This window comes from Miniopterus natalensis, chromosome 3, assembly GCF_054644295.1.
Source record: "Miniopterus natalensis isolate mMinNat1 chromosome 3, mMinNat1.hap1, whole genome shotgun sequence".
NCBI classification, from domain to species: Eukaryota; Metazoa; Chordata; class Mammalia; order Chiroptera; family Miniopteridae; genus Miniopterus; species Miniopterus natalensis.
This window is the reverse complement of record NC_142083.1, coordinates 36,621,276-36,636,439: the sequence shown is the minus strand read 5'-3', so window position 1 is coordinate 36,636,439 and position 15,164 is coordinate 36,621,276.

Below are 15,164 nucleotides of genomic sequence, written 5' to 3'. Positions count from 1 at the left end.
AGCCATTGTCTGATCATGCTCTCCCTGTGGTGGGGTTGGGAGCTCCTTTCTGGCTGTTGACCCAGAGCTACTTGCTTTGCTATTTGCATCAACATGATGTGCCCACTTGTAATCTCAGGAAAATAAACTAACTGGATGAGCTAAAAAATCAGGTGGCTTTTTTTTTGTTTCCTGCTAGGATCTCAGCTGCTGCTCTAGGACAGACATTGCCCGACAAGACTGCCACCATCACAGGATGAATCTAAAGGACTTACCTGCCTGTGAGTAATGTACAGAAGATGTGAAATGTTGTGTGCGATTAGAAAGAATAACCATGGTGGAACAGCCGCTGTGTTTCTGATCATGTTTGAGGCCATTTTTACCTGGGTGGTGTTTGAAAGCAAAATAATTCTGCCTGGGAAAATTGTTTAATTCTGTTACTCCACATGCTTTTGGCAGAGTTAAAAACAAATCCGGATACAGTTGCTGTTTTGATTCTAACGTCCTCTCCTCCTACCCCGCCCCCCAGACACACACTCTGTTTAGTTTGATTTTTCAGACCACACACACGGAGAACCGAATGTTCCATAAGTGATCGTAGACTTATCACTTCTATAGCTGGCAGGAGACTTGCTCCTTGATCGCCTGCCTCTTCACAGTACTGCACTGTGGGAAGAGTTCCCTGCTTTCTTAATAATGCAGGATGTGGTAGGGAGACTCTCGTGGCCCATCTGCTTCGTCTTTTAAAACATAGCTAGTTTAAGTCCAATTGGTCTGAAATCTGCTTTCTTCAGTTTTTGCCCAAAGTCTGTAACTCTAATTATTCATAATGGGCCTCTGCTATTGAAGCTGCCCAGCCCCTGTGCCAGTAGACAGGGCTCAGCCCCTCTGTTGGGGCAGCCAGAGGAGCCTCGAGGAGCCCTGCCCATGAGATGCCACTTGGCATCTCCGCATTCACCTTCCTGCTCCCCATCTGAAGAACAAAAGCCCTGCCTACCCCTGAATTACCTGAAACACAAGACTTATTTTAAAACTTTCATCAACCTTTGAACAGTTGAATTTTTTCCTATTAATGAAATTATTAAGCATTTAATTTTCCCTCTTCCATCTATGTCTTCATTTGTTCACTGATATTTTGCCCAGCACACAGAGCATTTGACGATCGGTTTCTTCTCTTTTGGAAAGCCACCTGTGTGAGTTTTCAGGGATGACCATGGAGACTAGGATAAAGTTTATATGCAGTCAGTGAAGCCTCCAGCTAGTGGAGGCCATGCTCCTGGCAGAGGAGTGGATGGGGCCCGTGCAGCAATGGAGAAGGAGAGGGAGGGCGGGGTGGGCAGATGATCTGGAAATTGTAGTTTCTAGCGTTTCTTAGCAGGCTCTGGCCATGATCTTGTACTGGTACACTTTCAGATATGGTAAAGATCATAGATGTTAGATGAGAAAGAACAAAAGGACCAATTTTTAAAGAAAAGCAACTTAAAAAGAAAAATTATCATGCACGTTTAATTCTAGTAAAACAATGATTATACATAAATAAGATAAAACATTATAGTTACTCCTAATGCATACATGCTTAATTTTTTCCATCTGTAGTTCTTCCATCTAGATATAGATAGGATATGAAATCAAAGTCAGCATTTACCACTTATATTATTCATGAAAATTATTTTTTCCTTAAAATGTACAGAATTTTTATTCTGTAGACTTCTTTTTAGGCGTAAAACTCATTTTAGATCTGAAAAATGTTTTCCGTTGTTTCTTTAGCTGAGTTAGCTTTGCCCATTTTTCTAACTGTGCTTTTATACATTTATTTATTTTTGTGATTTATAAAAATGTCCTCATCATTTTAATAGTCACCCCTGGGTGCATGGGCAATGGCTTAGAAAACTTTCAAAATATGGTAATACCACTATAGCAAAACACCATTACAGCAACAAAAAACACAAACCCACTGAACGCAAGCCCAGAACAACATTCCTCCAACTATCTAGGGAAAATAAACCAAAAAGAGCTATCTTTCATCGTGCCTGGAAGGTCAGCTAACCAGGGCCCTCAGGAGAGCAAGAGGAATGGTGTTTTCTGAGGAGGGCCCCGTGTGGAAGACCCTCTGTTCCCAGCCCCTAGAAAGCACTCAGGGTGGGGCGTGGAGCCTGCTCGTACTCAGGAGGAGAGGCGAGGGAATGGAGCGACAGAGAGCCTGTCCCGCCGCGTGTGGATGTCCGGGGCCGCAGGGACAAATGGACACGTGTGGTCCATTTGGGCTGAAAACCACTCTTGTCCCACAAGCTGAGGGCAGAGGTTCTTTTTTAGTGATTGTTATTTGTAAAGGGCTGAAGGAAAGACTGGTGTTTTGTGTTGCAGCATTGCGATGTAGACGTGGATTTTGAGTCCCGGCTGTGATTTCTACTAGATGTGTGATCTTGGGCAAGTCACGTAGCTTTTCTTGAATCTTCAGCATTTTTCCCACAGCAGTCAGAGGCTACAGTGGCCAGTTCACTGAGGTGCTATGAGAACTGAGTGAAATAACACATGCGAAGGCACCGATTTCACATAGTGAAAGTGCTCTATAAATGACTCTGCTGCTATCTGGAGTTTTTCTTGGGTCTGAGTCATCAGAAAAACATCGCCTGGACTCTTTCCCTGTATTAATTTTGGTGTGTACAGGCTTCTCCAACTGTGAAGCAGATCTGAATGAATGCCTGCAGTACCCAGAGAAGGGAAGGGTAGCCTGGTCTGAGGGTCGGGCCCCATGTTGCCCCCCAAATGACAGCACAAGGTCACACAAATAAAAAGCTAGAGTGTAAGGTGGGTTCTGGCAGAGCCTGGGGTTACAGAAAATGTAACGGGGCAGAAGAAAAAGGTAGAGGGCACATGGGAGGCTCAGCTGCCTGCCAGCCACGTTGAGAGGCAGTGTGGAGGGATGGTTACAAGAGCCGCTGCCTAGAACAGTGCTCCCTGCGCTGGGGACGGGTACTTCCCAGAGGCAACAGAGACTCAGGCTAAAGCGCAGGACTCTGAGCGAGCCGCCCGAGTCCGCTTTCACCACTTACTGGAAGTTCCCGTCCCTCTGTGCCTCTGTTTCTTCATCTGTAAAATGGGGACGGTAATAATGCCTACTTCCTAGGGTTGCTGTTATGATTAAACAAGTTAATAAATGTCAAGTGCTTAGAACAGCGTCTGTCAGGCAGCACATATTTGTTGATATTATTGTCATTGTTTTTATTGTTATTGCTGGCGAGCCGGTCCCTCCCCTTTTGAAACCTCCAGCTCCATAACTGTAGATTAGCCCACAGCCAACATGAAGGAGAGGATTGCGTCACCTGGAGGCCTTTCTGTGGCTCTGCCAGTGCCGCTGGTCCTGAGATTGCCCTGGAGCGGTCCCTAGGAAGAGACGCCTGGCCCTCGCAAGCCCGTGCCACGCCCTCCCCCCTGCCCCCCCCCCCCCGCCCTGGATAGCCCCCACCTCTCACTGGTGATCGTTCACCATCTTCAGCTCTGCTGCCTGCCTTCTGGCTCTCGAGGGTCCCCAAGGGTTCTTCTGTGTCCTGTAGACTCTCAAAGGACCTGGCACTGATCAGACCGGGGCTGCTATGGGTCTGGATGAGTACGTGGGTGGGTGGACTGAAAGGACAGTGCTTGATTTCTGATTTTTATAAAAGCAGTAGGAAGCGAAAAATGGGTCATCAAAAAATTAAATGCCCTGTTGGTTTTGAATTAATTCAATAACCTTATTTTCATGCTACTGTAGATCCAGGACAGGACCACCATTTTTTTAAAAGACGGAGAATAACTATTAATGCCGTCTGAAAACATGGCAGGACTCTGCAGTTTTTGCTAGGAACTCCTTTCCTTGCAGGGGAGGACTTGCCCTTAGCAGTGGGAGGGACCCCGCCCGGCACGCCGTCTCTGTCAGCGGCTGCGAGTCAGATGCGGGCTCCTCCACGGCGGGCAGAGCCCGCGTCCCCAGACTGGGAGCAGTTCAACTCGGACCTTCCACGTAGCTTTGCTGTTGACATTTGTTAGCTGAGAGTGTTGCTGCCAACACGAGGTTTGAGTAGACCGTGGCATAAACAGATCCCTCTTTACACGTTCCCGTCAGCGCAGAAGGGCTGTTTTTATTGAAGCCGTCCCTCAGCCTGAGCTTCCCCAACACGTGGGCGCACATGTACGGAGCTTAAATTGCATTTATGGTTGGTAATGTTCTAATTACGGGGCTGCATGTGCTCAGAGAGGAAAATTAAATCAGTGAGCATGGGAGGCCAGGATGCCCTTCCGCTCCGGTTTGAGTTCTTCACGGTTTTAGGCTTTGAGAAATCTGTGCCGCGAAGTGGTGGGTGACCATCCAGGCAGACGTTTGTCTACTGGCTGATTTACAAGGTTATCGACAGATTATTCCCCTCCTTGATGAGGTAAGATTTGATTTCTAAGTGCCTGCTTTACCCTAACCCATCACAGAGCAATTTCCAGCAAGCGACTCTTCTGGATAACCTCCTGGGCCTCGTTTTCCTCGAGAGAGAACCTGAAATGCTAAAATAAAAAGGGGTGTGACTGACATTGCGCCCTCCAGTCAGTCCCAGGCTGCTTTCACAGTGATGACAGTGAGTGGGTGCCATTCACGAAGCAGTGCCCAGCTTCTTCGGAACTCACCTAAGGGGAGGCTAGTGTCCCGTCTTCCCCAGCACCACTAAGAATGCACCCCTGGCTGCTGCACACCAGTGCGTGCTAAAGGGTTTCGAAGGGAGCTGCTGCTGTTGCTACATAGTTAACTCAAGTAGGACTGTAGTTTGTAAAATGGGCAAAAATGCACTCCAAGAATATGCAGAATATCATCCAGCCAGGTCTACCCAACCGCAGTAATTTTGCTGCTGCAGGCAAAATGCCTTCCTGGTATAGGTTTGAGTTGACAGATTACTGAAGGAAATTTTTGTCTTGCCCACACTCCCAGATTATTCAGCTTCCACCACTCAGCCCTCCTCCGTGCAGATTGTGTGGTGTGGACCTGGCACCCTAAACTGAATAATCTCTTTGCTGACAGCTGAAAAGTAAAGGCATCTGTGGCAATCAGATGGGGTGCCTCAGGTTGGTTCCAGATGTCAAGTTGATTAATGTTGGAGTGAGCGCTGCCAGCAGCCAGGCCGTGTGAGTGCACAGATTCCCAGGAAACAGCCCTGGTGGTTGTGGCATCAGTGGGTAGAGACATGCGCACAAATATGTACTGAGCAGATTCCAGTCCTTCTGTATCAGCTGCACAGAATGCCCAGAAAATTGACTCCTCCAGGACAAACCCCAACACACACAATTTTTCAGCCCTTTTTCATGTTTCCTAACACGGGAAGTTTGTTCCATTAAATTAACACCAGTATTTCTATGCTAAGAAGTCCAACTCAGGAGGGTCCCTGTGGGAAAAGCCCAATTCAGAATTAGGATCTTTGTGACGATAAAACAGTACATTTCTAGAGTACTTTTGATTTTCCAAAGCACCATCAGATTTACTTTTCTCACTTCTAGTTTACAGCACTGGGAAGAAGGTGAAAGGTGTGGCCACACGAGTGACCCAGGGCTCGTGTTTTGAAGTCCTTTGTGGGTACGAGGTGCCATTGCCATTCCCCATCTCCGCGGGCCGCCATGACATGGATGAATGGTCTGTCGGAAATCATGCAGATTAGTCAGCACAAGAACCCAAACTCATCCCCTGCTCCTTCTCAAAGTGTAACCCCTGGACCAGCAGCGTCAGCGTTATCTCAAACTTACTGGATCAGAACTTCTGGAAATTGGGCCCAGAAACCCGGTCTAAGAAGCCGTTCAGGTGATTCTAATGTGCACTCAAGTTTGAGGGCCGCTGGTGGGGCCAGTAGTTCCCAGTTCAGGTTTTCTGGACCCTGCCACCCAGTGGACATAATGATGAAATCCCATAAGCTGTTTTCAAAACTTCCTGAAATGTAGTGGAAATCATAGTCTTAATGTTTCTTTTAAAAATTATATATTTCATCCTGGCCGGGTGGGGCTCAGTGGTTGAGCGTTGACCCAGGAACCAAGTGGTCACGGGTTGATTCCCCATCAGGGCACATGCCCAGGTTGTGGGCTTGATCCCCAGTGGGGGTGTGCAGGAGGCAGCCGATCAATGATGTTCTCTCTCATCAATGTTTCTATCTCTCTATCCCTCTCCCTTCCTCTCTCTCTAAAAGAAAAATCAGTAAAACATTTTTTAAAAAATTATGTATTTCATTACATATAGCTGATAAATGAAAGCTGGGAAAGAAAACTGATTATAAATCAGTGCTGTTTGGTATTGTTTCATTCATGCACTCGTTTAGTCATTTATTGGTTATCATATGCTCTGTGCAGTAGTAAGGCCCTTGAGATGATTACAGGCTTGTGAACAGATTATTGCTGCACAATATAATAAGCACTGAGAGGCAGATTTAAACAGTATTGTGATGGAAAATAATCTTCTGAAAAACTTGGGGGAAATAATCTTCAGACTAGGCTATGTTGCTTCAAGGCTGTGAGCTTGAACTTGGGTGGTTGAGGTAGGAAGAGGGGGGACTCTGCTTCTCCCTCTTTATTTCCCAACCACCCTGCTGAGAATCAGCAGAAACATGAGCCTACATCTGGGTTCTGGGTTTGCCCCCTTCTTGGAACCTCCTGCCCTTTTCCTGGTCAACAACATCTCTGCTTATAAGAAGCAGCATTTCAAACAGGCTCACAGGGCTCCGCATTAGTGAGAACTTGAAAATAAGGCTTGTAACACATTTTTATAGACCTGTCTTATCTTTAATTGTAATGGACAATTATTTAAAAGGCACTTCTCTGTTTAACCAGATTCTGAAATCAAATGAAATGCCAGCTTCATTCAAAGTCTATTTGAAGAACATTTCAGTTTCATTCTGGTACAAAATCCATGACTAGGTGGTTTGTGTTTCAGAAAGAAAACACTCTCCGGGTTAATTTTGCTTTCAGGCTGCAGTTCGGCCCGTCCCTGTTTGGCAGATTCTCCGTTGCAGAGCCTCAAGCCTAAGCAGCTGACGGGCTTCCTCTGAAAGTTTACTTTCCGTCTGACTGTAATTCCGCTTCAGAATGTGTGTGCGCAGCGCTACACCCAGCGAAGCCGGAGCAGGAGGCAAGGGAAAGGGCAGGGCGGAGATGTTAATACAAGGAAACTTCATATGGAGCGACTGAAACTGCATCGGGAACATTAGCCATCGCTTTCTTCTGGGGCGGGGGCGGGTACTTCTGGTTCTAAATGAAGTGTTAGTGTTTGTGGGGTGATAACCTTGTCCCACTGAATTATGATGAGAAAACAACCCAGTTGCCTGCAGAGCCAAAAACAAACCTCAGAACCGCTTAACTCATCCGTCAAACAAATTGTATTTTAGGAAATGCAGGACAGAGAAAAATGCACAAAAGAAAAGGAGATTTATTTATTTGTACAAAAGTAGAACGACAGGCATTTGAGTGGATCCAAATAGCATTTGGGGAGAGAAAAAAAATGTGATTCATTGCCAGCTATTAAATCTTGTTTATCCTTCTTTAAACTAACCAGAAACACATTTTGGAAAAATGCTAGTTAACAGTTTAAACGTGGAAAGCCTCCTGTTGGCGTTGCCTCTGCCTCCTGCCTTCCCCGGGCAGCGGAGGGTGGAGCAAGGGACCGTGGCTCGGAGAGCCCAGGGCAAGGGGCGGATTCCCGGCCCTCTTTCCAAGTTCGCCCCCAGACTCAGCGAGAATTCCTTCAGCTCCCTCAAAGGGGGACGCACACCTCAGGGCAGCGGGGAGGAGGTCCGTGTTTACCAAGTGGTCTCAGCCGAAAGGCCCTGAAGGACGCAAAAAGTTACTCCAGAGACACTGCCACCGACAAAGTGACAGTCCTTCAGAAAGTACCATCTCCATGACAGCCGTCACTATCACAGTATCTCCCAGGCCAACGGCTGACCTGACCAATGCTATTGCAGACACAGCTGTGTGACCGGAATTCTTCAGAACACTTGACAAGGATCTGAAAAATTTGCTAAAATCCCAGTTGCTGGTGGAAGCAACCCCTCCAGGCTGAAGTATGTGTGGTGGCCCTTCCAGGCCACCCCATACTCTTCCTGCTACAGGGCCCCCCCTCTCCCAGCACCTCCTGGCTTAAGTGTATTAGTATAAATATTTGGGTCATCAATGAATGCCCTTAGGGATTCACTTGACTTAATTAATTGCCCAAACTTAACACATTTCTGAAAGAAGCCACCAGCATCCTTTTGCTTTCAGTACTGTGATCTCAGTATTGTCTAGAAAGGGGCTCTGCTGAGTTTAAGGCCACAAGGAAAGGCCCAAATGGACTCATTAGATCCGAAGAACCACTGTCACCCTCCCCTCTCCCCTCCCACTGTGGAGGTCTAGGCAGAAAGAGTGTCCCCACTGTGGTTTGCTGACTTTCAAGTCAGAGCACTTGGCTCGTCTGTGCCAGCTTCTGTCCCTCCTGCTCCCACTCCTTCATGACCCTCAACTTCTCTCTGTTGTCCAACACATCACGTCCCCTCACATATTTTTATGACTATTATAAATTCATTGAGGGCAAGAACTGTGTCTTACTTATTTTTGTATCTCCTCTTAGAGCACCCACCACATAAAGTCAGGCACTGGAAATGGTGGTTAAAATGGGCCGTGCGAGCAGGCCCAGGACCCTCTCACTGCCAGCATCCCGGGCCACCTGGGCTAGGTCTGCACAGGCTCCGGGTGCAGGTTAAGACACATTTACCCTCAGAGAACTACCTTAATACTTACTTTTAGGAGCCTTTAGGAATGGGTTGAGCGCCCTTAGAAAGAGGCCCCGGAGAGCTCCCTCCCCCCTTCTGCCCTGCGAGGACTCAGTGAGAAGGTGGCAGTCTGCAACTGGAAGAGGCTCTCACCAGAATCCAACGGTGCTGCCACCCGACCTTGGGCCTCGGCCTCCAGAACCGGGAGAAATGAGTGCCTGTGTTTATAAGCCGCCCCGTCTGTGGTAGACTGTTACAGCAGCCCGGACTGGCTAAGGCACCACAGTAGTACATTTTAAAAAATCTTACCAACTCTTTGCACGGACTCATTTGACTGCCTGACCCATGTTCTGGTGCTTCTGGGAGGAACATAACAATTAAAAAATGCAATTAAAAACAAATTGTCAGGAAGCAGCAGCCCCCTCTCCTTCTTTCTTCCCTCTGAGCCAATGGGGAGCCTTGTTCAAGCGCGTGGACGCCTCAGACCTGCGTTTTGGACTCATCTATTGGCTCTTCCACCTTTTCTACTACCTCCCAGCCACCTCTCTGACTTCAGCGACCGTCATCCGAGACTCAGATGGGTGTTCAGTTCCGAACATTCTTGTGTCTGCGCTGTGCCGTGGGCTTTGGGGCTGGCGGGTCCAGATGGAGATCTCAGATCAGCACTGTCTCCGGGAACTGTTCCCCGTGGAAGCCGCATTTCTCGGCTGTTGGAGAGCGGCAGGGAGGCTGTTTTAAGAGACTGACTGATAAGCGAGGCGTGGCAAGCTGCCAGCTCGGGCAGTCTATTCTTTTTTTGCTGCTGTCATTTCTGCTGTCATCAGAGGAAGCCATGGGGTAAAGAGCTGCCTCCGTCATGGGGTCCCGAGGACTCCTCTGTGCTCTCGTCCTGCCTGCCCCCTCCCAGCAGGCGTCACTAGGAGCACCTCCCGCAGGCCCTTGTGTGGAACCCACACGTCTCTTTAGCCACAAGTGTGAGGGTTTCTCAGGGTGCAAACCTCACCAGAGTGGCAGCTTGGGCACTTGCTGACCCGTTCACCGAGGTCCCCTGGCTGCAAGCCTTGCCCCCTCCCCCCCTCCACACTTCACTTCACGCTCTGCCCTCCAGGGGGGGTGACATCTTTCCCCCTGCCACAGGTGCCTCAGCCTCAGCGCTCCAGAACCCCGCTCACCTCTCACCCTCTTCGTAGAAGCACACCCAGGAGCGTTTGTCATTCCCACAGGTGACCCTGAAGGACAGATAGTGGGAAGGAAAGGGAGTCACACCCACCCGAGGCCCTCGGGCAGGCGTGCGGAGATAGGGTGCAGCCAACACAGTGCTGTTCCATAGACTATGATCATTTAAGCCGGGTAATAAAAATGAAGGCTCTGGATTTACTTGTAAACTGATGAATAAATCCCAGAATAGTGAAGTGGGTTGAAAAATAGTCAAGTGATTCACATCAGGACACTGGCCACTGTGTGGTCCACTGGAGTGCTCGTGGAGCGCCTGATCACATACCTGCCGATCTAATGAAAACACACAGCCCTGTCAACTAAAAGCACCCAAACCTGGAGAGGGATTTGATAAGGGTTTATTTGAGCCAAACTGATGACATATATCGGGGGCAAGATCTCAATGCTCAGGGGAATGTCAGTTTTGCAGCTTCTTTTATGCATTTGAAATTAGGGAGGGAACATAAGGAAGATTATACAGAGGTGGGAGAAAGCAAGGCAAGAATTGGATCACAGGATGGTTAACAAGATTATGTGCTCTCTCCAGGATGGTTACAGCTTATTTCAAAGGTATGTTAACCTAGATGCATAGAAACAATGGACCAGGCTTGCTTAAAGCAAAGATAAACCTTTTACTAAAAAGTGATATGCCTGGGGCGTGACTACCCACCATGACCTGCATAGCTAGGAATTTATAATCAGATCACCCTGTGAGGTTACTTTCCATAGAATACCCCTTTTTTTGGCCATAGACCTAATAATTAGGAGCTTTCTGAGCTATCTCCTATAGGCCAAAGAGAAGGTCTTTGGGGATTCAGAAGTATGTTTTCTTCAATTGTGTTAGTGAGTTAGTCAAAGGACTGTGGTGTGGCAAAGATTCTGGATGACCCAAGTAAAGGGGGGTTTATTGGCCACTTTCTGGTGTTCACAGATTCACAGGGAGCCTGGAGAACCAAGCCTGCTTTAGAGTGAATGATGCCAGAGCTGGAACAGTCTGGATAAGGCAAAGCCTCCACCCTTGTGTCACTCAAGACTCAGAGCCGAGGAGGGATCCAATTGGTTGAGTTCGTGTTGCGGGTATGCCAGGGCAATCCTAAGGGTATGGGAGAGGAATCGTTCTAGCCCTTCAGCTTCTGGGATGGGAAGTGAGTGTGGTCCCACCAAAACGACACAGAAGGGGAAAATGTAATTCCCCCAAAGTAATGAGAGTGCTAATTAGGAAAAGTGAACAGATGCTAGGTGGACAAAAGCCAACCATTGTTTATTCCATTCGAAGTACAGAAAATGACACACAACAAACTAAATGGAGTGACAGCTTCTGTCTGAATGAGGGTGCCCAGTTACCTGTGGTGAAATGATTATGTGTTTACAATGAACCTTAATTTTGTGGGAATTCTGGCAAAGGAAATACATTACCCGGATATGAGCAAAAGGAGTGTCTGAAACTGTTCCTGTTCCTGCTCAGCTTGACTGGTACAGTGGAGACAAAGTGAGTTGGAACACAGAGCATTTATACAGTGAGTCTGAGTCAAATTAGGTGAGGTGAGCTCAGCAAACCTACTTCGTGGGGGTCTTCAGCTATTTTTTCTTGTCTAAGATTAAATAAGTGGTAGCACTTCAGGTCCTGAGCGGATGGGGCGAGGAGACTCGTAGCACACAAAGAACCTCTGAGCAACTCGGCAGTGTCCGCAGATAACATGTGTGCTTCCCACTCGCGCAGACTATTAGCCGCAGAGCAGCACAGCCCCGGCGGGCCGCGGCCCGCATCCTGCGGCGCGGTCAGCCGGCCAGGGCCCCGCCTGGCCGTCCCCGGCGGAGTGTATTGGGCAACGCCGGCAAGCGGGCTGTTGGCTTTGCTGTGGCCTCTCCTGCCAGCTGCGTTTTGTTCTCGCAAACAGCGTTGAGCCCTGATGGCTGAAAAGGCCTACAGAAACTGAGCTGGACCTGTTCCAGAGAAACGGAGGCGGGAGCGTGCGGGAGCGCAGTGGTGAGTTTGCTGCAGCTCGTGCGTGCCTCCCTGCGGGTGTGGCTCAGTAAACGTAGGGTCCAGTTAGTGGGCAGTTAGGGATGTGGGAGTCCTTTGGCATTGTGGAAGAAATCACAGCTATCACAGGCCTCGGAAGGTTTAGCAGCGATTATGTGAACGGGAGCTGGAGGGACTGTCCCCAGTGCGTGACTTCAGGGAACTGGAGAGAAAGGAAGCCGACTGCCAAGCACAGTGTGCTCTGTCCCCAGAGGGAGGGACCCGGCAGTGCTCCCTGTCCCGGGAGCGCCTCCTCACCCAGGAAGGGCGCCTGCACTCAGAGGCAGCCGGCCTCCAGGAGCTGCTCTGTCCCCACGGGTCTCTCAGGACTGCCTCGTTTGCAGAGCAAGCCAGCAAGGCTTCAGGAGGAGGGAAGTCTGCTTGTCTCTATGGGTTTCAGCACGGTTTTGTGGTTGCAGTAGGTAGTCCAACAGGATTCTTGGATACACCACAGATAGCATTCTCCATGCCTCTTTGCATGTAATCTTAGTAATAAAGTGCTTGGCCAATATTTTATTGATTATTGAGAATTATGAATAATAATGGTTGTGTTTGCTGGAGAGCTTCTGGAGAAAGATAATTAGAAACATATTTTTGTTGAAGCAATGAAACAATTGTCATGCTAATTTTTAAGGAATTCTTGTAAAAGAATTAGGATGGCTTTTTTTTTTTTAAGACAGCCAAATAAAGACCATGATGCAATGCTAAAGTTAATGATGTGCTTGGACAACTTAGAAATCAGTTTGTGAGAAGTGCTGTTAGTAATGCAAAGCTAAAACATGAGGTTAGTTGTCATGGTTATATAGCCCCACCCCCCAAAATTTGGCTTCCAGGAATGGGGACATTATATAGAGTCCAACTATGTGGGTTTCCCTAATGTCCTTGGGCTTCTTAACACAAGAATCATGCATTTTAATACAAGTTTATAAGATACTGAAGGTCTGTGTCGATATAAACAAGATTAAAATGGCAGTGACCAAACTGTTTTGTGTATAATTTAGCTTCTTTAAAAGTGAAGAAATGTGGAAGTAGCATTTCAGAGTCCTAGACAATTTGGTCTTCAATTGTAGATCTCTAGACTCAGCCTAGGATGCAGTCTTTGTAAAATCAAACATTGAAACTGAGTCAATATTATGCTTATGACCTAATATATTTCTCTGGAGTGTATTCATGGGGAAATATTTTCATGTATCTGTTAACACATGATTCTTACCATTCCTCAAACTTTAGCAGAAGGATGTAAAAATCATAGTGTTTTAGCCTGGTGGAAAGGATCCAATGAGGAGACTATTGCCATAATTTGAGCAAGAAATGGTGCCAGTGGAGATAGTGAGAAGTAGTTGAATTGTAGATAATTATTGCAAGAAGGTTCCTTAGGATTTGCTGGTGGATTGCATGTGAGTGTAAGAGGGAGGAGTCAAAGATGACTCCAAGGCTTTTCCTGCCAGCAGACAGATTTAAGAAGGAAGTTTCATTGTCATAAGGAGGGCTGGAAGAAGAGCCAGTTTAAGAAGAGATCTAGAGTATGGCTTGGGACTAGTAAATTTGAGGTGCCTTTGAGACTTTGAAGGAAGGTGCCAGGAAGGCAGTTGGGATAAAAGTCTGTGCCTAGGTGAGAGGCCTGCTGGAGATAGAAATCTGCAGGCTATCAGTGCATGGGTGATATTTAAAGGCTTGAAAGTGGGGAGGTTTGAAGAGGACTGGGGACAGGGAACCCTGGGCCGTGCTGAGATCCCAAGGTCAGGCAGAGCACAGAGGCCAGAGAGGGAGGGGAAACCAAGGCAGAGAGCTGTCCCAGGGGACAGAGAAGAATGTTGTTCAGGAAGAAAGGAGTAATCACCTCTGGCAATTGCTTCTGAAACGCTGAGAAAGATAAGAACTGAGAAGTAGGGCAACCAGCTGTCTCAGGTTGAGCAGGACTCCCCTGGCTTTAGCACTGAAAGTCCCATTGTCTAAGAAGTCCTCAGTCCCGAGCGAACTGGAATGGTTGGCCACCCTCTCAGAGAGAAAGGGCCACTGGGCTTGTTGGTCATGAATGATTTATGTAAGAAAAGTTTGGGTGGAGTAGTAGGGACATAAGCCTCAAGCAGAGTGGGTTGGTTTTAGGAGACAACAGGGAGAATTATTATATAACACGTATTACAATATTGTTACATTGTTATCCTTACATAATATTAAAGTTATGTAAGAAAATTCTGTATTTTTTACAGCTGCGCCTGAAATGTTCAACAGTGAAATGTCCGTTATCTGGGACTTGCTTTAAAATACTCAGCAAGAGGAAAAAGGAAATGAAATAAATAGGCATCACACTCATGATGATGAAATCTGGGCTTCATCATAGTCTCTATATGATTGAAATTTTTCATGAAAATATTTTTCTAAATGGGAGGAAAGGAATTAGAGGCGGCAGGAACACACAAATCGTTTGAGGAGTTTGCTATAAAATAAAGAAATGGGTAGCATCTGGACTGGTCTCTGGGGGGTTTGTTTGTTTGCTTTTTTTTTAAGCTGGGAGAAGTTACAGTACGTGTGTTTGGGTGTTGAGATGGGGAACACAGATGAGGCAGGCAGGTGACAGATGATGTTTGAAGTGGGGGAGACAATGCTCTCTGGGAAGGAGGGTGGGGAGCAAGTGGGACGCCTGCCAGGATGGCCTCAGGATCCTGAGGGGACTATAGGAAGTCAGTTAATTCCCATTTAGCTGCAGATGCAAATTTAAAGGCAGGAACCCGAGTCTGGGGAGCTTCACACCCTTATAAAATGCCAGTTCCCACCATCAGAGTAGGAAGAAAATGGAGAAGCTGGGCAGTCTGCCCACATCACCTAACGGTCAGCAGCAGCACCCTTGTAATTCTGGCTCCAAATCATGCTCTAATTGTTTTAAAAGTATACTTCTGGTTGACTAGAAGCACAGGAGAATTATTTTTGTGGAGTAGAGGTGGAGAGAGGAGAGCCTGTTTTATATTTAAAGAAGCAGAAAAGGAAATTGTCCAGCCAGAAAGGGCTGTGGATGTTGGCTCTCTGGACCCAAACTGTGTACGCGAGTGGTGATTACGTCCACACCGAGTCTGGGTTTCACTCTGCTCTGCCTTCGGGTGCTACAGGGGCAGGTGGGGTGCTGCAGGCACACAGAAGGCTGCCTGTTGAGCACTACTCATGAGCTGGGTCCACAAGGACTGCTCCCCCCCAGGATGTGCCCCAGGAGT